The 23,054-nt window shown below is 26.5% G+C and overlaps 1 pseudogene; it reads right to left on the bottom strand.

Annotated features, from left to right (window-relative positions):
- Window positions 1-4,746: 4,746 nt before the first annotated feature.
- LOC114165133 (uncharacterized) lies at window positions 4,747-8,597 on the bottom strand (annotated as a pseudogene).
- Between the last annotated feature and the right edge of the window lie 14,457 nt (window positions 8,598-23,054).

Here is a 23,054-nt window from a genome sequence, read left to right as displayed (position 1 = left end):
CTAGTAGTGCTGAAAACTTTTTTTTTTCTTTCTCGGGACAAGGTAATTAGGGTTTGACTGCAGTTCCCTATGGCAATGACTTATGCAGTAGGTTTTTGAATCGCTATAATGTTCTGTAGCACATATATGTATTGTTTTTATCATCCAAGACCTTTTCAATTGGTGAGACAGAACAAGTTATGAAGAACCCGTCAAGGTATTGGGATTCCAAAACACAATATATTGTTGTTTAGTAAAAACCTTGTATTGTTACATGTACATTGTCTGGTTGAGGAGTGAAGATTTAGCAGATCCATGTTCCTCCCTTGTCCTGGATGCAAAAATACTGCAACTGAAATTTGCAGAAACCAGGCGCTGTAGCCAAAATTGTTAAAAGTATATTTAAAACATGGTAATTTTAGAATATTATTATTATATACAAATTTCTATATGTTAACAGTAGATTAAGAAAAACTAAAAAACTACAATTTTTTCTTTTCAAATTAAATGATTTGGTTCAATTAATCCACTATCTCAAAGTTTGACAATTTGATGAATACGGATGAAAATATCTTTAACGATATTTAGAAAAGAAATTTTACCTTTCCTTTTTACCATTTACAGTAGCGTCTCCATTGTTTTTCCTCCGAATCTTTAAGGAGCGTCTTTTATGTAATGTACCCACACAAAAACTGCTACTATATAAAGCGTAAACTATTAAATAAATAAACATTATATAGAATTGCATACATTACCTAACTGAACATATAAACATTACATGAAACAAATATATATATATATATATATGATTTTTTTATTTTTTGTATAAAAGATTTTATTATCACGTGTGAAGTTCTTGATATAACACGTGATAGGACAATGTTGTGTTAGTGACATTCAAATATCATTGTCATTTTTTTTAGTTTCTATATGTACTGGCGGAACTAGGATGTGACAGGAGAGCCACGACTCCCCATTTTTTTTTTGAATTTTTTTTTATATATATTTATATATTTTTTAAAATTATATTATATATTATTTATATTAAAATTATATTATGGAAAATTATAATAAAAGATAAAATAAAAAATTTTAATAGAGACATTAATTTATAAAAAAAATTAGGGTTTTTTCTAACTATAAGATCTTTCCATCATGTAAATTATCATGAAAGTCTGTGAAGAGAGATAAATACAAAGGTTGGGAAATAGAGGTTGGAAACACATAGATTGAGATTCATGTATACATTCTTGCATTATCTATCACAAATCAGTGTTAGTATCTTATTATGATTTATGTATGTTAGTTTATGATTCATTTTAGGATGTTTCTTCCAAATTAAGTTTATCCCAAATTAATATAACCCCTAATTATGATTTTAAGGATTCTTTTATGAAATTGGTATGAACCCTAATTATAATTTTTCCTAAATTATTATAATCCTTAATTATGAAATTTAGGGATTTTGTGTTTTTCGCTACCTATGGTATTTCTTTTTTAAGTTTTGAATTTATACAGTATTGCTTATTTAATTAAAGTAGTATGAGTTTTGTTATGTTTTGCATTGTGATAATTGTGATTTGTGAATATAAATTTTATTTTTTCTAAATAGGTAAGAGGTGATAAATTTATATTAGAAAGATTATGATAAAAAGTAAAAAAATTGATTCCTTTAGTTCTTATATCTCTTTCATCCAATTTTATCCCAATTATTTTTAATAACTGAAATATTTTTAATCTATATTTTTTTAATAAGATTAAAACTAGTTAAGTATAAATATGTTTACAAAATTAATGTAATACGATAAAATTTATTTTTAATAAAAAATATAAATATAATATTTATACAAATAATAAATTTGGTCTAAATTTAGAAAGATTATATTGCTCTATTTTGAAAAATAAGAAATGATTAACGAAACATGAGTTAATAATATACAATAATATAATATGTTAAAAAAGTTGTTTTTCATAAAAAATATTAGTAAACATTTATACAAATGATAAATTTGGGCTCAAAAATCAGAGAAAGAATATTGCTCTATTTTGAATAAAATTTGGGATAAAATTGAATTAGAGAGACATAAGTAAAGACAAAATTGAAAATCAAAGACACATATATAAGGACTAATTTGAAATCAATACAATGACACCGGTTTTTAGATATAAATCAACTTTTATAAGAAATTTATAATGTAATATATTAAAAAGTCATTTTTAATAAAATATATCAGTATACCATTAATACAAATAATAAAGGGACTAAATTAAATCAAATAGACATATATAGGACTAAATTGAAATCAAGACAATAACACTTCTTATTTTTTTTATATAAATCAACTTTTATAAAAAAAAATTATAATGTAATATGTTAAAAAATTATTTTTAATAAAAAATATCACAAATAATAAATTTGGTCTCAAATTGGAGAGATAATATTGTTCTATTTTGAAAAAAAAAAAGTAATGATTATAAAAAACACAAGTTAATAATATACAATAATATAATATGTTAAAAAGTCATTTTTAATAAAAAAAATATGTCATAATATGTTCTAATTTTGTAAAAGTTATCGATTATAAATAAATTAAATTTATAATACATAATATGGTATTTTTAAATTAATTTGGTAAAGTTTAATTGAATTTAAAATTTACTTTTTAATTAAGATGATGTCATAATAATTTGAAATGTTTATTCTAACTAGATTTGTTATTTGTTGGATCTATATTATTATCTATTATCAAGTTATTAACAAAATATTTAGTCTCACATTTGAAATTATATATAAATGAGTGTAAATCATACTTTATAAACTAGTTTTATAAAATTGATTTCTTAATAAATTTTAAATTTGGAATTGCATTATTCTTCACAAAACATTTCAAATTTCCAAACCATAAAATATTGACTAATAAACTCAATTTTCCATGATCGTTTATTAACAACAAATGTTACTAAGTAATATTCCTAGGAAGCTTTTGAATCATGAATTCTAAATAGGAATGGCAACCGGCGGAGCGGGAACGGGTTTCGCTATTCCATACTAATCCCCATAAAAAAGATTCATCCCCGTCCTCATACCCAAACCCAACGGGTATCAAATTTTTGTCTCATCCCCATCCCCACTGGGTAACGAGTATAACCTAATACCCATATCCATACCCGTTTTCTTACTACTTCAATATTAATTAATTAATTTTTTTATAAACTAATAAAAAATTACGGTAAAAGAAACATAATATTATCAAATATTTAAGAGGATGATTGTTTCTTCAATATCAAATACTTTGAAATAAATTATAATTGTTTACATTTTAAATTAGAATACCAAATAAAAGTTTATTAGAACCAAAATATTTATTAAATTTACAAACATTAAAGAAACCTAGTTGATAAAATTTAAAAATATTTAAAAAAAAAATGTAAAAGAAAATTAAATATTTAAATTAAAATATATTTTAAATGTTTGTTTACTTCAATTTCTTAAATTCTAATCAATGTCTTTTTTATACACTAACAAAAGTTATAATACATCACTTGATCAAAATGACGCAAAGAACAAATAATAAGCATAATAATAAAACTTTGACATAGATTTTGGATCTTTTGAACTCCATTATATGTTGGATGGTGATAAAAAATATTCATGACAATTATATTAAATTTTTATATTGTAGTATGTGACGACAATTTTTTTTTCTTTTTTTTTCTAATTATTATTATTTCCTATAATATACTAATAAAATTTAAAAGCAAAATTATACATCAAATATTCAAATATATATATATATATATATATATATACACACACACAATACTATATGCATCTTATATTTACACCGTTTAGTACATCTTATATTTCCTATACTACAAGGGGAAAAAGTATTATTTATTTACAGTTTTTCCCTCATATACTCTCTTTTTAACGCCTTCGTTGTTTTGTTTTTTTATCTTTCACTTCTCTGCTTCCTTTCACTCTCACTGTCTTTTGTTTTCTTTCAGCTTTGAATCTCCATTATTTATAGCCATCTAAATCTATACATACATATATAGATATAATTTTGCATTCAATTGCTTTTAGATTTCGTTCTGATTTGGTTTATCTCCATTTATCCGAAGCTCCCAACATTTAATGTTCTAACATTATGTACTTAAGGTTTATCCAACAACGTTCAACGTGATTAGCCAAGCACGAGTGCTATTACTATATTCCTTGCATTCTGCATCCAAAGGAATAAAACTCATATATATATATATATATATATATATATATATATATATATATATATATATATATATTATAACATTCTACTTAGGCTCATTTAATAAAGATCTAGAAGCTTAAAACCTATCATAAAATATATATATATATATATATATATATATATATATATATATATATTCTTTATAATTATTTTTTTTTTCTAAAAAGAATTATCTTAATTTCTTTATCTTTATATTTTTATCATTTTATTTAAATGTTTATTATCATCATTATAGTATTACTTATTAATTATTATTATTATTATTATTATTCTATATATATATATATATATATATTACTATCATTATTTCTAATAAAATAAAACATTTGTAAATAATGTGATATTAATAAATTGTATTATAAAATTTATGGATGTTACAATTCTTCCCTTCTTATAAAAATTTCGTCCTCGAAATTTTGTTTTTATTTACTAAAATAAATGAGGATAAATTTCTCTTATTTTTTCTTCTAATTCCCATGTAATATCTGCATTAGCTTCATTCCACATGACCTTTACTAGAGGAATTTGTCTGCCTCTCAATTCTTTGACCTTCTTGTCCATAATCTGTACAGGCATTGCGTCAAATGTAAGGTTATTCTTTAATTGTACTGTATCAGGTCTTATCACATGAGTCGGGTCATAAATATATTTTCTTAATTGAGACACATGAAAAACATTATGAAGGTTGGAAAAGAACGGGGGTAAACAAATTTGATAAGCAACAAGACCTATTTTTTTAAGAATTTGGTAAGAACCAATGAACCGGGGAGTGAGTTTTTTTGATTTCATCACTCTACCAATTCCAGTGGTTGGTGTTACTTTCAAGAATACATGATCACCTTCTTAAAATTCAAAAGGTCGTCTTTTCTTGTCAGCATAACTTTTTTGTCTACTTTGAGTTGTTCTCAATTTTTCCCTAATCATTTTGATTTTCTCAGTTGTATGTTGAATCATGTCAGGACCTAATACTGAATTCTCACTAGTCTCAAACCAACACAAAGATGTTCTACATTTCCTTCTATATAATGCATCATAGGGTGCCATACCTATGCTGGAATGGAAACTATTATTATAGGTGAACTCAATCAAGGGCAAACATCGATCCCAACTACCAGAATCTTCTAATACACAAGCTCTCAATAAATCTTCCAAAGATTGGATTGTCCTTTCTGATTGTCCATCAGTTTGGGGATGATATGCTGAGCTAAGATGGAGTTTAGTCCCCAAGGCCTGATGTAAGCTTCCCCAAAACTTAGAAGTAAATCTGGGATCCCTATCAGACACAATACTTGTTGGAACTCCATGTAACCTGACAATTTCTTTTATGTACAATTTAGTCAATTTTTCCAATGAATATTTAATGTTAATGGGTAAGAAATAAGCAGACTTTGTTAACCTATCCACGATAACCCATATGGAATCAAATTTTTGAATGGTTCATGGGAGGCCAACTACAAAATCCATTGCTATACTATCCCATTTCCATTCAGGTATATCTAAGGATTGTAGCATTCTTGCTGGCTTTTGGTGTTCTATTTTAGCTTTTTGACAAACTAGACATTTTGATACATATTGTGCCACTTCCTTTTTCATTTTGGGCCACCAAAACATTTTCTTGAGATCTTGATACATTTTTGTTGTGCCCGGATGTATGCTTAATTTACTTTTATGTGCTTCTTCTAGAATCATTTCCTTAATTTCTTCATTATTGGGTACACACATTCTGTCCTTAAATCTCAAAATTTTGGTTTTATCTATGCCAAAATTCTCCCCACCCCTTTGACCTATCAATTTCTTTTTCTTATTAATTAACTCATCTCTTTCTTGTGCCTCATGGATTTGCTTTTGTAAATTGTTAGTGATTTGAATAGAGTTTAATTGCATTTTATCATGGCTTAGGGTGACCGACAAATTCATGTCTCTAAATTTTTCTAACAAATTCATTTCATGAATCATTAGTGAAGAGACATGTAAAGATTTTCTGCTTAAAGCATCTGCCACTACATTTGTCTTTCCTGGATGGTAATGTAATTCAAAATCATAGTCTTTTAGAAATTCCATCCATCTCCTTTGTCTCATATTTAATTCCTTTTGGTCAAACAAGTATTTGAGACTCTTATGATCACTAAAAATTTCGAACTTACCACCATAAACATAATGTCTCCATATCTTAAGTGCAAAGACAATGACAGCTAGTTCTAGATCATGGGTTAGGTAATTTTTCTCATGTGTTCTTAGTTGCCTAGAACTATATGCCACTACCTTTCTATCTTGCATAAGAACACAACCTAATCCCATTTTGGAAGCATCACAAAATATAATAAAGTGTCCAGTAGGATCAGGTAATGCTAAAACAGGAGAAGTGGTTAATCTTTTCTTGAGTTCTTGAAAACTATTTTCACATTTTTCTGTCCACACAAAAGCTTAGCCCTTTTTGGTGAGTTGGGTTAAAGGCATAGCTATTTTAGAAAATCCCTTAATGAATCTTCTATAATATCCTACTAAATCGAGAAAACTGCGAATCTCAGTCACTGTTTTTAGTGGTTCCCATTGTAAAATTGCTTCTACTTTGGTCGGATCCACTGACACTCCCTTATTGGAAATCACATGTCCTAGGAATTTTACTTCCTCTAACCAGAATTCACACTTAGACAATTTAGCATACAATTTATTTTCTTTCAAGATTTGCAAGATAATCAGAAGGTGTTCCCCGTGTTCCTCAAGAGTCTTAGAGTAAATAAGAATGTCATCTATAAAAACAACTACAAATTGATCTAAAAAATGATGGAAGATCCTATTCATATAATCCATAAATATTGCAGGGGCATTGGTCACACCAAAAGGCATCACTTGATATTCATAATGACCATACCTAGTTCTGAAAGCGGTTTTTTGTATGTCTTCTGCTTTTACTCTAATTTGATGATATACTGACCTTAAATCTATCTTAGAAAATATAGAGGCTCCTCTCAATTGGTCAATCAAGTCATCTATCCTAGGAAGGGGGTATTTATTCTTTATGGTGAATTTATTTAATTGACAGTAATCTACGCACAACCTAAAACTTCCATTTTTCTTTTTAACTAACAAAACTGGGGCTCCCCAAGGTGAGACACTAGGACGAATGAACTGTTTTTCAAGTAACTCTTCTAATTGTTTCTTCAATTCTGCTAATTCAGAGGGTGACATCCTATATGGTGCCATAGAGATTGGTCCAACTCCAGGCATCAAATCTATGGAAAATTCAATTTCTCTGTTAGGTGGTAAACCAGGAATATCATTGGGAAAGACTTCAGGAAAATTTTGAACAACTGCTATATTTTTCAACTCAACTTCCTCTTTTATTTCCATAGAAGATAATAACAAGTACCCTTGAATTTCATTCCTTAAAGGCCCACTTTTTGAATTGGTAGGTGATTTTAGAAGATTCTCAGAGTTTGGAAATATCACAGATTTCTTAGCACAATTCAAAAGGACTCGATTGGAAGATAACCAGTCCATACCTAAGATTACATCTAATTGAGATAAAGGTAGACATATTAAATTTACAAGGAGTTTTCTATTCTCAATGAATAATGGACAGTCTAAACAAACTCTATTGGTAATTATTGAGTCACTTATGGGAGTTGAAACAACCAAACTAGTTTTTAGAAAAGAGGTCGACATATTAAGATGTTGAACACAATAATTGGAAATGAATGAGTGAGTTGCACTTAAGTCATACAGTACATTTAAAGTTTTTCCTTTAATAAAACACATACCTTGAATTAGATCATGGTTTTCAGCAGCTTCAGCTCCAGTCATGGTGTATACTCTTCCTGTTGTGGTAGGTCTTGTCTTGGTTGCACTTGGATTGAAATGTGACTTTTGTTGTCCACACTCAGAGAATAGGTGATCAGGTTTCCCACACTTGAAACAGATTGGTCCCTTAAGGTGACAATCTTTAGCATGATGACCTTGTCCGCATTTAAAGCATTTGATATGATCATATACAGGTCTACTAGAATTTCCTGATGGAGATTGGTTGGATTGGGTCCTTCATTGTGGGCGATTGTAAGGTTTTCCCTCATTGCGTTTATTTTTATTTGTTTGGGGTCCAAAATACTTTGGTTTGATATTTTGGTTGTTCTCAAAATCTTCCAAAAATCTACACTTGTGAATAAGCGTAGGAAAATCAACAATTTCTAGTATTCCTACTGCTTTTCTCAATTCATCTCTAAGTCCATTTTCAAATTTTATACACTTCATCCTTTCCTCTGGGTGATAAAAGAAAGTAGAGTATTTTCCTAACTCTTCAAACTTGGAAGCATATTCCCCTACTGTCACACTTCCTTGCTTGAACTGCATAAATTCTATTTCTTTTGCTCTCCTCACATCATTAGGGAAATATTTTTCTAAAAACTTTGTTCTAAATACATCCCAGGTAATAACTATTCTTCCTCCTTCAAGTAATCTCCTAGTACCATCCCACCTTTTGGTTGTCAGCACAGTTCATAACTTGAAATATTTTTTCTATCTCCTTAATCCATAACTCAGCTTTTTCTGGATCGTATCCACCAGAAAATTGTGGGGTTTGTTTCTCCTAAATTCAGCTAAATCTTGTGATTCAGGGTTTCCTTCAGGTCTTTGATTCCTCATTAGAGCAGCAGCCATGTCTCGGATAGCTTGCATTGCTTCAGTTAATTCATTGTTCCTCCTAATGTTTGCCATCTGGAATTATATGAGTTAGAGAAAAAAAATATAATGAGCACATTTCACAGATTTCGCATGAAATGTCGCTCTGATACCATCTAATGTGACGGCAATTTTTTTTTCTTTTTTTTTCTAATTATTATTATTATTTCCTATAATATACTAATAAAATTTAAAAGCAAAATTATACATCAAATATTCAAATATATATATATATATATATATATATATATATATAATACTATATGCATCTTATATTTACACCGTTTAGTACATCTTATATTTCCTATACTACAAGGGGAAAAAGTATTATTTATTTACAGTTTTTTCCTCATATAATGGCTTTCAAATAGGTGTTTAAATATCAATATATATACTCAATGGTCGAGAAATAACAAAAATTATTTTAGCGAAACAAAAGAGTTGTTTAAATGAAACAAAAATTATTAATAATAAGCAAAGATTTTTTTATATTATCTTGTAAATGAAAAGTTTATGCTATTAAACACTTAAATTGAAAGTATTAAAAATTCTCATGTGAAAGGAAAATATACAATAAATAAAAATATTAAAAAATAATAGAAATATTCAAATGTGAGACATAAAAAATTTTAATTACATAAATCATTTTAACATGGCTACATAAAGATTTATGATAAGATGAAAAATATATTGGACACAAATGAGTTTCATAAAAACCAAATAATTAGAACAAATAAAAAATAGAAAGTATATATATATATATATATATATATATATATATATATATATATATATATATATATATGGTTACTTAATTAATTGTCAAGATTTTAATAATTAAAACGGAAATGGAAATATGGCGGGAACGAGTATTATGGCGGGGATATGTATATCCTTATATCCAATCGAAAAAGTCGGAGATTCTTCATACCCATACCCATACCTATATCCATACCCAGTCAATGCGAGAATTTCCCGTCAAAACGGAAACAAGTTCGGACAATACCCACGGGAACAGGTTTATTTGTCATCTCTAATTCTAAGTGCTCTTCACAAAACATAAAGGTAAAGGTAATGAGTGTTACAAAACTTGGATTACAAAAGTAATAAATATTCGTGTGAAAAAAAAATTATTTTCTGTTAATGTTACCATATCTACTTTAATAAATAAGTAAATGAAATATTATGTAACCGTTATTATCTTCAATTAGTATAATCTAAAATAGAGAACGATCAATTAAGGATAAAGTAACATTTTAAGTATATTTCGAAAACCAAAAATTACTAATTTAACAACGAGTGATGCAAGGAAAATATATCTTTTATGTAGTTTGCATACTACATTTCTATAAAATGCTTACACCCTGCATTTTCTGTAAGAAAACTTGTTCGTTTTTCACATTTCACTGAATCTGATAGCCATTATAAAAACGCCTGAGCATATATTAAAAGCTTCATATATGAAAAAAAAAACTTTTTTAATCATGTTTACAATCATTAATTGGGAAAGAAATGCCCAACATACATTCAGAAATGTCGAATTTAAGATTGAAACTTTTGTTCGATATATCTTTCCTTCGACTCACTAATCAATCACATAAATTGTCAGCAAAAAGTGTAACAATTACGTTTTTTTCACACCACTCATAAAATACTACATAAAAAACAAAAAAAAATCTCACAGTAACATTCTATTAAAATTCAAACTAAAAAACAATGCTATCAAAGAAAAATAGAACAATATACTACATATAAAGATTGAGCGACAAATCAAGATTACAAGATGTCGTATTGGAAGTTTCTTCTGGAACGGAATGATCAGTTGTTGCAACTATCGTCGTCTTTAGGAGTGGGCTTGATGAAGTGCTAGCATCACTTGTAAAAAGAGGGAGTGTTTGAAGAGTGGTTTTGCCATTATAATCACTCTTTATATAATGATCATTTTTCATAACTGTAAACCCATCAAATATTGATTTTCCATGATCTCTTTTAAACAATGGATGTTCATATCTTGGAGTCCAAGAAAACTTCTGAATCATGGAGTCTTTTCTGACCCCAAGTGCCCCATTATAGGACCTTTCATACAGGAGATGGTAAGAGTTATATAAACTTGAATAATAAGAATAATAAGGAAAGTGTTCTAACCCACTAACATCAAAACCTTCAACACGTTTTGCCATAGCCCGTTTTTGTTTGTGTGCGTTTTGGTGTCCTCCCAAAGCTTGTGAGGTAGAAAACTCCTTCTTACAATAGTTGCAAGAGAAAGTCTTTCCTTCTTTTACATTTGTATTCTTCTTATCTTCATCTTTTGATTCAGAAAGAGATGAATCAATTGTCTTAGTGTTCAATGATTCTTGAGTAGCATCACCATTCTTTGACATCTTCATAAAATCTATCATCACTCTTGTATCAGAATTTGAATATTCATCTTCATGAGACTTCACACTCTTTTGTCGACAATGCTTCATTACAACAATAGGTAGGTTCTATAATGAGAATTTGAAATTAGGAATGAATTATTTGAAAAGTATAATATGACTATATTATTTATTCTAAATAAGTGTTATTATGTCTAAATTAATAAATAAGAAAAGAATATCACATTATTTTTTTTTCAATCAATACAAATTAAAATAATATTATGAACTACTTTAATCTCCAAAATTTCCATATTTAACCATCACTTATGTTATAAAGTTACTGTATTTATGTCTTTTATACATTGCATCAATCTTGCTACAAGATTAATCATGATAAATCAGTATCTTTAAAATTTTTATTGTATTACAATATAGTTAATTGATTTAATCGTTGAAAGAATATTTGCAATAAAATATTCGCTTAGTTCCCAAGTTATTGCTCACAACTTAGAACTATGTATATTATATTTAAATTTTAAATTAATTTCTTCTCTTTCAAAGTGCTTGGTGCTACCTTTAAGGAAGATAAAAAAGGAATTAAGGAAGTGATATTCAGATTTATGTTTATAAATCGGTAGTTGTCAATCATTTTTAAAATAAAAGCATTTTCATTTCATGGATAATATTTATAATTATATTTAAGTTTAAGACTTTGAAATATACTTACATAAAATAAATTTTAAAATTAAAACTTTGGAACATAAAAGTAAAAAATTATCTTTTATCTTAAAAATAATAATGTTTTAAAAAGTTTAGAAAAAAAAAATTACTAAAGTAAGACCAGCATTAATTCAGCACTGAAATAAAAGTTAATAAAAAAGTAAAAATTAAAGAGAATTGCAATAGTGTACTAAAAGGTAATTACAGTCGATACAAACATTTAAATTATATCTTGACATGAATTCATTTAATATTACTCCAACAGATTGAAAATACTCTTTGCTTTAATTTGATTACACCGACTACATTAATATCGTTTAATTTCCCGCTCTTATGTTACGGATACTTGCGGATGTTTTAATAAAATAAATTTCGAAAGATAATAAAGTTTAATAAATGGAATTTATGCCAATTAGTAAAAATTATCATTAACAGAAAATTAAAAACAGTTACCATAAATTAATAAAACTGCCATATATACGATGTATGATTACATTTAAAAATTATTCTTTAAAATATAACTCAAATAAAAAAATAATCTTAAACTATAATGTAAATAAAAATTCATCATAAAATATTAATATAAAAAATTTATTTTTTTAATAAATAAATTAAAACAAGTTGTACCTCTAAGAATATCTCCAATCAAGACTTCTTAAAAGAGTTTTTTAAATTATTTTTTGTGATTATCGCGTTATATTTTGTGGTCTTCACACTGTCATATCATTCTTTAAGCTACACATACTCAATTTTCTTTCATAGATAAACAATTTCAAAAAAAGTCATACTTATGTAATTTTTATTTTTTCTTAGTTATCTTTCAAATGAATTTTATTTAGGAGTTTGTTTAACTTTACATAAGATCCCTCATCTTGATAAATTTCTAAAAGTCAAGAAATTCATGAAGAAAGCTCAGCTCGATGGTATAAGTTTAGATTTTAATAAAATTAATCTCTTTAAAAATAATCTTAATTTCATAATTCTATATAATAGGCATTATTCTATAAAATTAAATTATAAATAATTATTTAATTATTAATATTTTTCTAATCAATAACTTCGATTTGATTGTTTAAGTTTAAAAAATATATTATATTCAAATAAAAATTACCAATAATATGTAACGAATATCTTATATCCACTGATTAATAAGGGATAATTAATGTACTTTGATGTATATATTGCAATTTTTTTTCATACTTAATATACAGAAAACAAATTTAAGGAAGTCTCAGCCAATCCGTTTAATTCAGATTATCAATCAATTAATTTTCATTATCAATCAATTTAATTTAATTACTCCGTTAGAATTTTTATTGGAAAGAGATGATATAACAATTGGGTTTCATATTATTTTTTAATGATGAAAGATTATGAGAATATTATAAAATTGTTAATTTTGGAGACTTAATTAAAAAAATTAAAAGTTTATTAATTTAAATGAAAAATTTAAAAAATTATCATACACTTAAAATATAATTAAATTTTAAAGCTTTATAATCACAAATATATTTTATTAATTTATTTACTTTTTAAATATATTATATATTTTTTATTATCTTAATTTTTTTTAAAAGGTAATGCAAACACAAATAAGTGAATTGTGTATGTTTCTGATAAATTCTAAATTTAGTTATTATTAAGAGAATAAAATTATTAAAAATATAAAAGGTACAAAGTTCGGGACCTGAATTTCTTACGTGGCAGTTTTTCTTTTTTGCTCTTAATTTATTTGTTTTATTTTTAAACTGATATGTTATAAAAATGAGAATATATTTCTAATATCATGAAACAACTTTATTGATATTTGAAGTTATAAATACAGTTGATCATTATAAAAAATATTCTTAAAATTAGAACATTTTACACCTAGTTATCTTAATTTATGGTATGCATTCTTAAAAATTATTTTTAAAATAGTTAATTGAAAATTTACATTTTAATCATGATTTGCATCTTTAAAATTATTTTAAAAATTAGTTTATTTATAAAAAATATATAGTTCTTTTGCAATGTTTGTTACTGTAGATCAACCTTAGGAAAGACAAATTTGAGTGGACGAACTTTGTTTCACACGATTTGTAAAGATATGTAAGAGCGGATATGCGTGGATGGATGAAAAATTAATTTTCAGTAAATATAGAAATGAACCGTAGACATTAAACAGTTGATCAAAATATCCTCTAATTTATTTTATATAAATAATAATAAAATAGTAATAATAAGAATAATAATTACTATAATAATAATAATACTAATACACATTATTATAATAATACTTTTGTAATTTTAGTTAAAATTTTTAACTTTATTTAACATAATTTTTACTATTTAATTTAAATTTATATCACATGTATCTTTTAGGACAATTTGGTAATCAACTATTTTTATCAATTAAAATATTTTTTTAATCTATCACACTCATCACACTATTTTAAACTCTCACTTCAAATTCTTTCATCCATCCTTTCAAATCTCTTAATCCAAACAACACTATTATATCCACTCACTCTCTCTCAAATTCACTCCCAAATTCAAACAACCTAAGGTTGTGTTCACTTGGAGGAGAGTAATTAAGAGAGAGTGAGTGGATGAGTTTGAGTTGATTTAAGAGTGAATTTTGTGTTGTTTTCTTTAAGGGATTTAGAAGTGATGGTGAGTAAATTTAGAAGTATTAATTTAATTGATGTGATAGATTAAAAAATATATTTTAATAGAAGTAATAATGAAATTACCATTTTACTCTTAGTTTAATAAGTATTATAAATTGATCTTTGTGTGAGTAAATATATTTTCATAATTTTTTTAAACACTACAAATGAAAATAAATAAAAAAGATTTTTATGCAAAAAGAAAATAATAAAAAACTGTTAGAAACCAAGCAGCCACAGAAAGCACGATCGGATCTGCAGTATGTGGATCCAATCCTCAAAATTGCGTATCCGATCCATACCAACGGAATCGAATCTCAACACCCCATATTCGATCCATGTACACGTGAGAGAGGAGAGGATAAATTTGTAATAGCGCAATTCAATCCTAGCAATCACTTCATAATGGGATAGATTATTAATCCTTTGGATCCCTGTAATCATCATTATGCCATCTCCACAAAATCTTATAAAGGAACATCATATTAACTTTAATTTCCATCTTCACAAATACACTCTCCTTAAAGGAACACAACATAAGTGTTTGCCCCCACATTTTAACCATCATTATAGTTTTTTTAACCTATTTTCAAAATGTTAAATACTGACATATATTTGAAGCATTAATTTTTTAAAATATTTTCTTTTTCATTTTTAATTCTATCTTCTTATGATTTTTAGTTACCTAATAATTTAATAAAATTAAATTTCAAAAAAATATGTTTTACTTTTATTTCTTAAAAGAATATATATGTATTAATAATACAAATTATTTACACCTAATAAAAAAAGTTATGATATAATAGTTATATATATATATATGCAAAATTTACGATGACTACATAGACAAATATTTTTGTCACATTTAGTACGTAGAAAACAAATTTCATATGAGCAACTTATTTTTCAAATGGTATAAAACTCGTTAATCAATGACAAATTTATAGATTTTCAATTAAAAAAAGTCACAATTGCATATTTACATCAAATAAAGAACTCAAACAAGAAAATAAAGAAAAATATATAATTAATAACGTCAACATAAATTCCAAATAACAAAAATGACATAAATTGGCAACAAGAGAAAGAATACATCAGGATCATCCATAATCCAATTAACCATATCTTCATCCTTATTAGTAATTAAAGAATAAAAACACACATAAATGGACAATAAGAAAAGGAAAGTTTCACCGAATATTTATCTAGACTGGATTAGCAACAAAGTATAATATTACTATTTTAAAATAAAAAATTTTAATCAATTTAGATATGCAAATGTGAGAGTATCAACAATCATTCTAAAAATAATAAAAATCATCCTTATTTAATGTCTAGAAAATATTTTCAAGAACAATATTATATGCATCCTTACCATATCAAATTTATGACAATTTAAAGAATACTTATTTATGATAATTAGACTTAAAAAATAGAATAAATGTTAGTTTAGTTTAAATCATTAGCAAACTTCCAAACTAAACATAAAAGATAGATTTTATTCTCTAAGATATTAATAACATGTTAAAAGTATATTTAGAACATGGTAATTTTAGAATATTATTATTATATACAAAATTTCTATATGTTAAAAGTAGAGAAAAACTAGAAAACTACAAATTTCAAATTAAGTGAGTTGGTTCATTTAATCCAAAACTCTTGACAACTCGATGAATACAAATAAAAATATCTTTAACAATATTTAGAAAATAAATTTTACCTTTTATTTTTTACTATTTACATTACAGTAGGATCTCCATTGTTTTCCTTCAAATATTTAAGGAGTGTCTCTTATGTAATGTACAAAAAAAAAATACTGGATATACTAATGTTGATTCATAGAAAACGTGGACAAAATATGTTTCTAATAACCCTTAACATATCTATTTATTGAGTACTCGATTCTTCGTATTTACATTATTATTATTATTTGAGTTAAATATGTTTGTATCTATTAATTTTTAGTAAAAATTAAAATTAGTTCATCTTTGAAATTTTGAATCAATTTAGTCCTCTATCTTTAGAAATGCATGAATTTAGTTTTTTTAACCAAATTTTGTTAAGTTTATTTGATGGTTCAAACATGTTTGTCATCTAACATTAAAGTGAAAATGCGTCAAACAGGCTAAATAACTCAAATACTATCATAAAATACATGTAAAATGTCAAATCAATTTAACAAAATTTGGTTAAAAGAACTAAATTCATGTATTTATAAAATTGAGGGACTAATTTGGACTAAAATTTCAAGGAATAATTAATTTCAATTTTCACTAAAAATTAATGGGCTAAAAATATATTTAACTCTGATTATTTTCTATGTGTTAAAACACAATCATCAATGGTACATAACAAAAACAAAATGAATTGGGCAACCTAACAATTATAGAATTTTTGTAGTAAAAATACACCATAATTAAATGAGGAAAATATACAATTAGCATAACATAAAAAGTTTAAGTAATGTGTCTGAAGACACAAAACATTGATAACTATGAGATTTGACAACTTCCAAAAAATAATATCAAACACGAATTTTTATTCAAAGGAACAAAGTGAAGAAGAGCTTCAAAGCTTCAAAACTCTAGTTTTGACGATGCCCAAGAAAAGAATAATCACATGTAGTAGTGTCGTAGTTAGAATCATTGCGTGATTGAGTCTAGAGATATTGTGAGTCAAGCTAGATGTCTTAATACCATATTAATCACAACAAAATTGATTAGAAGTATCCTTGACGCAAAGGGAATACTAAACTCAGATAAAACTGTCATATTAATCAATTAGAGCTACTAATGTAATTAATTATGTAAGACTGCTCAATAAACATTGAATTGAGTATTGAATTAATTGATTGCATTAAAAAGGTGTAATCAATTAATTGGGACAGAAAAACAGTTTTAAGAGCCAAACGTCTATCTGAATTGAATGACCCCATTTTTCATAAGTCTAAAAGTATGAAATAATGATCAGAGAGTTCTTGGAACATTCTTAACTAAGCACTAATCAATTTCAACTTCTTCATCAAGATTGATTAGTGGAAAGATGTTCTTGCTTGACTTAGGATGACCATGTAAATTCGGCTTGATTTATAGGTGTATTCGTTCCTTAACTTTTGTTATTTTATTTTCAATTTTTTGTCACTATGTAGGTGATGTTCTTGATGCAATTGTGTGTATCATTGCATTAGGAAGTAATTCTTAACAGGGTTATCAAGGTCTTGATATCTCAGGGTTTAGAATTATTGAGGAGCACTTGTAATTCTTGTAAAACTCTTTGATATAGTGGGAATCTTGTAGTCTGGGTTGCTAGAAGAAGATTGGACGTAGATTCGTGTAGAACCGAACTAGTATAAAATCTATTGCCTCTTGTCTCTTTCCTTATCCTCTTTGCTTACTTTCATGTCTTTAAAGGCTCATAAACTAAGCATCTCATTCACTCTTTATTAATTTATTAAAGAAGATCTTGAAAGACATTCTTGAAAGAAAAAGGAATAAATTTTTGTCACAATCAATTCACTCCCTCTTCTTCTGATTCACTAATTTTTTGGTTTAATTCAATTTGTTCCCCTTATTATTGGTTAGTTCAATTTATTACCCCCAATTATGTAAAAGGTTCAATTTGGTTATCTCCGTTAAATTGAAGTTAACACCGTGTCCGTACAGGACATGTGTTACGCCGTAGAATTTTAATTTTTTTTAATTTTTTATTTTTTTTCTAAAAATTTATAAAATTCTGTGACACGTGACAATTTACTGTCATGACACATGTAATATAATAGTTGTTTTCAATTTAGTTCTCTATTTAAATTTTTTGTTCAATTTAGTACCTCAATTCTTTAAAACGATCCAATTTTCGCCTTTACAATTTGAGACCAAATTAGTAAATAAGTTTAATTATAACTTATATATATGTTAAAATAATTGCTTTGAATTTATACATTAAAACACTACACCTAAATATTCAAATTATTTTATTTTTTGACAAGTGTAAAAGATTTCAAGTGTAAAAAATTACAAAGGTAAAAATGTAAAAAGTAAAATAAGTTGAGTATTTAGGTGAAGTGATTTGATGTATATATTAAAAACAATTATTAACATGTATATATAGTTGTAATTAAGTTTATTTACTACTTTGGTCTTAAATTGGAGAGGACAAAATTAGATCGTTCTAAAAAATAAGAGTACTAGATTGAACCAAAAATTTAAATAGATGACTAAATTGAAAACAACTATTACCACTGCCACGTGTCATGACTGTAAACTTGCATATGACACGATGATAATGTGACACGTGGCAGATTATAATTTTTATAAAAAAAATTAAAAATTAAAAATTAAAATTTTACAGCTTGACATGTGTCTTGCACGAACACAATGTTAACTCCAACTTAACAAAAATGACCAAATTGAACCTTTTTAAATAATTAAGATATTAAATTAAACCAATCAATAATAAAGAGACCAAATTGAACTAAATAAAAAATTAAGAAAACAAATAAGTAATTATATTAAAAAAACGAGAAAAGTTTTGGATTGATTTGATATTTACCAGACTTTAATATCAATTATTACTTGCAGTTTGGTAAAAAAATATTTAATTAACAGTTTGGATGCAACTTTTTTACGTGACAACACAAACATTACAATTCATTATAACTTAACCCACTTACTCTCTCACAAATGATACTATCTGTAACAATATAAATACATATGTCACCATCTTTATCATCATCGCATATTAAAAGATCCTCAGAAAATTTTCCATGGTAAAACATTAAAATCATTTACATTAAATGTATAATTAAATATTTAGGCATCAACATTTTATATTAACATATTTTCCAACCATAGAAGAAAAAACACCCTCTTTTTACCATGAAAGTTTCAGTGAGCACATTTATTTAGCAGCACAAAATTCACTATAAAATTTCTATTTTTCTTTGATGGAATTTAGTTGAACGAAATTGAATCTTCTAATCCATTGTTCATGTATAGCTTCAAGTTTTGTATACAATATCAAGACATGTAAAAGTTGAACATGAAGAAGACTAAATCTTGCTGAGAAAAAAAAATGAAGACTAAATTTGTTACATTATAACTTAGACTAATATTGTACTTAAGGTTTGATACTTATAATCTAATATTATTTTGGCTTAATTATTCGGAATATATCCAGTTTGGTCTCAAAATTTTAAAATGATACTCACTTTTAAGTTTGTTTCCATTTAGTATCCAAATTTGAAATTGTGCATCAATGTAGTACATCCCGTTAATTTTTCGCAAACGCCATTAACGGCATGCCACGTGTCAGCTTCTGGTTTTTTTAAATTTATAAATTTTTTTTAATTTTTAAAAAAATGTCACGTGTTCAATCCTTCGTGTGACACGTGTCATTGTCAAAGCATGTGGCAAGGTACCGCCACGTGACAAGGTACCTGCCAAGTAGGGGTGGCAACCAGGGTCTGGCCCGTCGAGCCGACCCGCAAAAAAAAAACACGGGGCGGGCCAGGGTAGTGAGCCCACAACCCCGCAGCGGTCCGGCCCGCAAGCCCACATAAAAGAAAACTTGCACTTATGTATATTAATTACTTTTTTATGGACTCTTGCATTAACATTTCAAATTCTTGTATAACTGGAAAAGACAAGTATTATGTATTTTTTAATGTGCTAAAATTTAAAAAATACATTGTGTATGTCATAGTATGAATATGAATATGATGAAAATGTTGAATTATCAATTTATCATTCAACTCCCCAAAGTCTTTACTTAATTTTGTGAACTTCTTAAAGTTTCCCAATTTTTAAACATTGAAAGTTTTATTATAAAAATTTAAAAAAATTAAAAAAAAAGCGGGCCAGCCCGCGGACTCGCGGGCCAAGTGCGAGGCGGAGCGGGCCATTGATTGTAGCCCGCATAAATTGTGCGGAGCGGGACGGGCCAGCCCGCGATGTGCGGGCCTTATGCGGGTCGGACCTAAACAGGTCGGGCCGGCCCGCATTGCCATCCCTACTACCAAGTGTCATTGTCTTGATTTCAATTTAGTCCTCACATGTGTCTATTTGTTTCAATTTAGTACTCATATATGTTTATTTGATTCAATTTAGTTCCCACCCTATTTGTTTGAATTTTGTTCAATTTTTTTTTTCAAAATAGAGAAATATTATCTCTCTTTTAAGACAAAATTTATTATTTATATAAATGTTATATTGATATTTGTTACTAAAAATGACTTATAAAATTAAGTATTGAAATTTATATTAAAGTTAATGGTAAAAGTCATGAATAACAAAGTTTTGGTAAATTTGTTATTCATGACTTTTATCACTAAACTTTAATATAAATTTCAATACTTAATTTTATAAGTCATTTTTAATAATAAATATAAATATAACATTTATATAAATAATAAATTTGGTCTTAAGGGAGACACAATATTTATCTATTTTGTAAAAAAATATTCGAAAAAAATTGAAACAAATAGAGTGGGGACTAAATTAAAACAAATACATATATGTGTACTAAATTGAAACAAATAGACATATGTGGGGACTAAGTTGAAATCAAGACAATGACTCTTGGTAGGTACCTTGCCACGTGTCATTGACAATGCCACGTGTCAAACCAAGGATTTGACACGTGGCAATTATTTTTTAAAAAAATTAAAAAAACCAAAGGCTAACACGTGGCACACCGTTAACGGTGTTTGCGAAAAATTAACGGGGTGTACTACATTGATGCACAATTTCGAATTTGGGTACTAAATTGAAACAAACTTAAAAGTGGGTACCATTTTAAAATTTTGGAACCAAACTAGGTATATTCCGAGTAATTGAGCCTATTATTTTTCAACAAACTTTTTTCAAACAAACCAACAATTAGGGATGACAGCAGGGGACGCATTTTGTTATCCTATTATTCTGGTATACCCAATAAGTCCCAAATTGCTTAGGAGTCGAGGTCAAGCGAAGTTTATATACTCCTACCTCCCTCTACCATCTAAGGCGCCTTTTAAAGACAAAATTGTGACGGAGCTAAAATGCTCCAAAGCGGATAATACCTCAGGAATGCGGTGGTTGTTCCTAACAATGGCTCCCGGACGAACTTGGGTCGAAATAGGAACACCTATATTCTTCTCCAAAGAAGAAAAAACTTATTTTCATTCTCATACCTAAACTCAACAATCGTACCCGCATTCTTACTATTTAAATATCAATTAATTAATTTTTATAAAATAATGAAAAATGACGACAAATGAAACATAATATTATCTAATATTCGATATCCAAAGGAGGGTATTATTGTTTCTTCAATGTCAAATATTTAGAAAGAAATTATAATAAATTAAAGTACCAAATAAAATTTCATGAGAACCAAAATATTTATTAAATTTTCAAAAGTCAATGAAACCTAGTTGATAAAATTTAAAAATATTTTAAAAAATATATAAAATGAAAACAAATATTCAAATTAAAAAAATATTTTAAATGTCTCTTTACTTTGATTTTTTAAATTCTAATAAAATCTTCTTTTTATACACAATGAAAAAAGATTAAACTAATAATAAATAAAATTTAACATAAATATTTCATCATTTGAACTTTAATATAGATTGGATGGTGATAAAAAATATTCATGACAATTACATTAAATTATTATATTATAATAAATAAAATCTATTTATATAATTATAGTGATAAAATTACACTTATGATAATGAATTAGAAAATAAAAATAATAATATAAAAATATCAACAATTCCACATGCTAAAAATAAAATAAAAATAAAAATATTAAAAAAAATAATCAAATGTGTATGTTAGAAACAATTTAATAGACCACTAAATGAGATTGCACAAAGAAAAATAAATGTGTAATTAAGGGTATGACAAGATAAAAAATACTTTAGATATCTAAGAAACAATTTCAAATATCAACTTAGTCGAATTGTCGAGAGATAACGAAAATCATTTTAGCAAACCAAAAGAGTTCTTCAAATGAAATAAAATTAGTAATAAGAGAATAAAGAAGGTAAGTTTTTTATAGTGTTAAATATGTTTTTAGTCCCTAAACTTTAACTCAAAATTGGAATTCGTTCCTGCATGAAAAATTAATTCATTTTGGTCCCCAAAGTTTAAAAAAAATGAAAAGTCATTTTAACCCAATTACGTTAATTTGTTTTTGACGTGTCACACGTGTTTCATGCTAGCATTTGAGTTCTTTACATCGTTTGACACATCACTTCAGTATTAGTTGAAAAACTGTTTGATATGTCAAAAAAATTTAACGTACTTGGGTTAAAAAGACTATATCCATTCACTTTTAAATTTTGGGGACCAAAATTTATCAAAGTTTTAGCCAAAAATGAATTCCAATTTTGCGTTAAAGTTCAGTGACTAAAA

This window comes from Vigna unguiculata, chromosome 9, assembly GCF_037176805.1.
Source record: "Vigna unguiculata cultivar grain cowpea cultivar isolate G323 ecotype 2 chromosome 9, ASM3717680v1, whole genome shotgun sequence".
NCBI classification, from domain to species: domain Eukaryota; kingdom Viridiplantae; phylum Streptophyta; class Magnoliopsida; order Fabales; family Fabaceae; genus Vigna; species Vigna unguiculata.
Note: the sequence above shows the minus strand (reverse complement) of the source record. Positions and strands in the feature narration are given on the sequence as shown.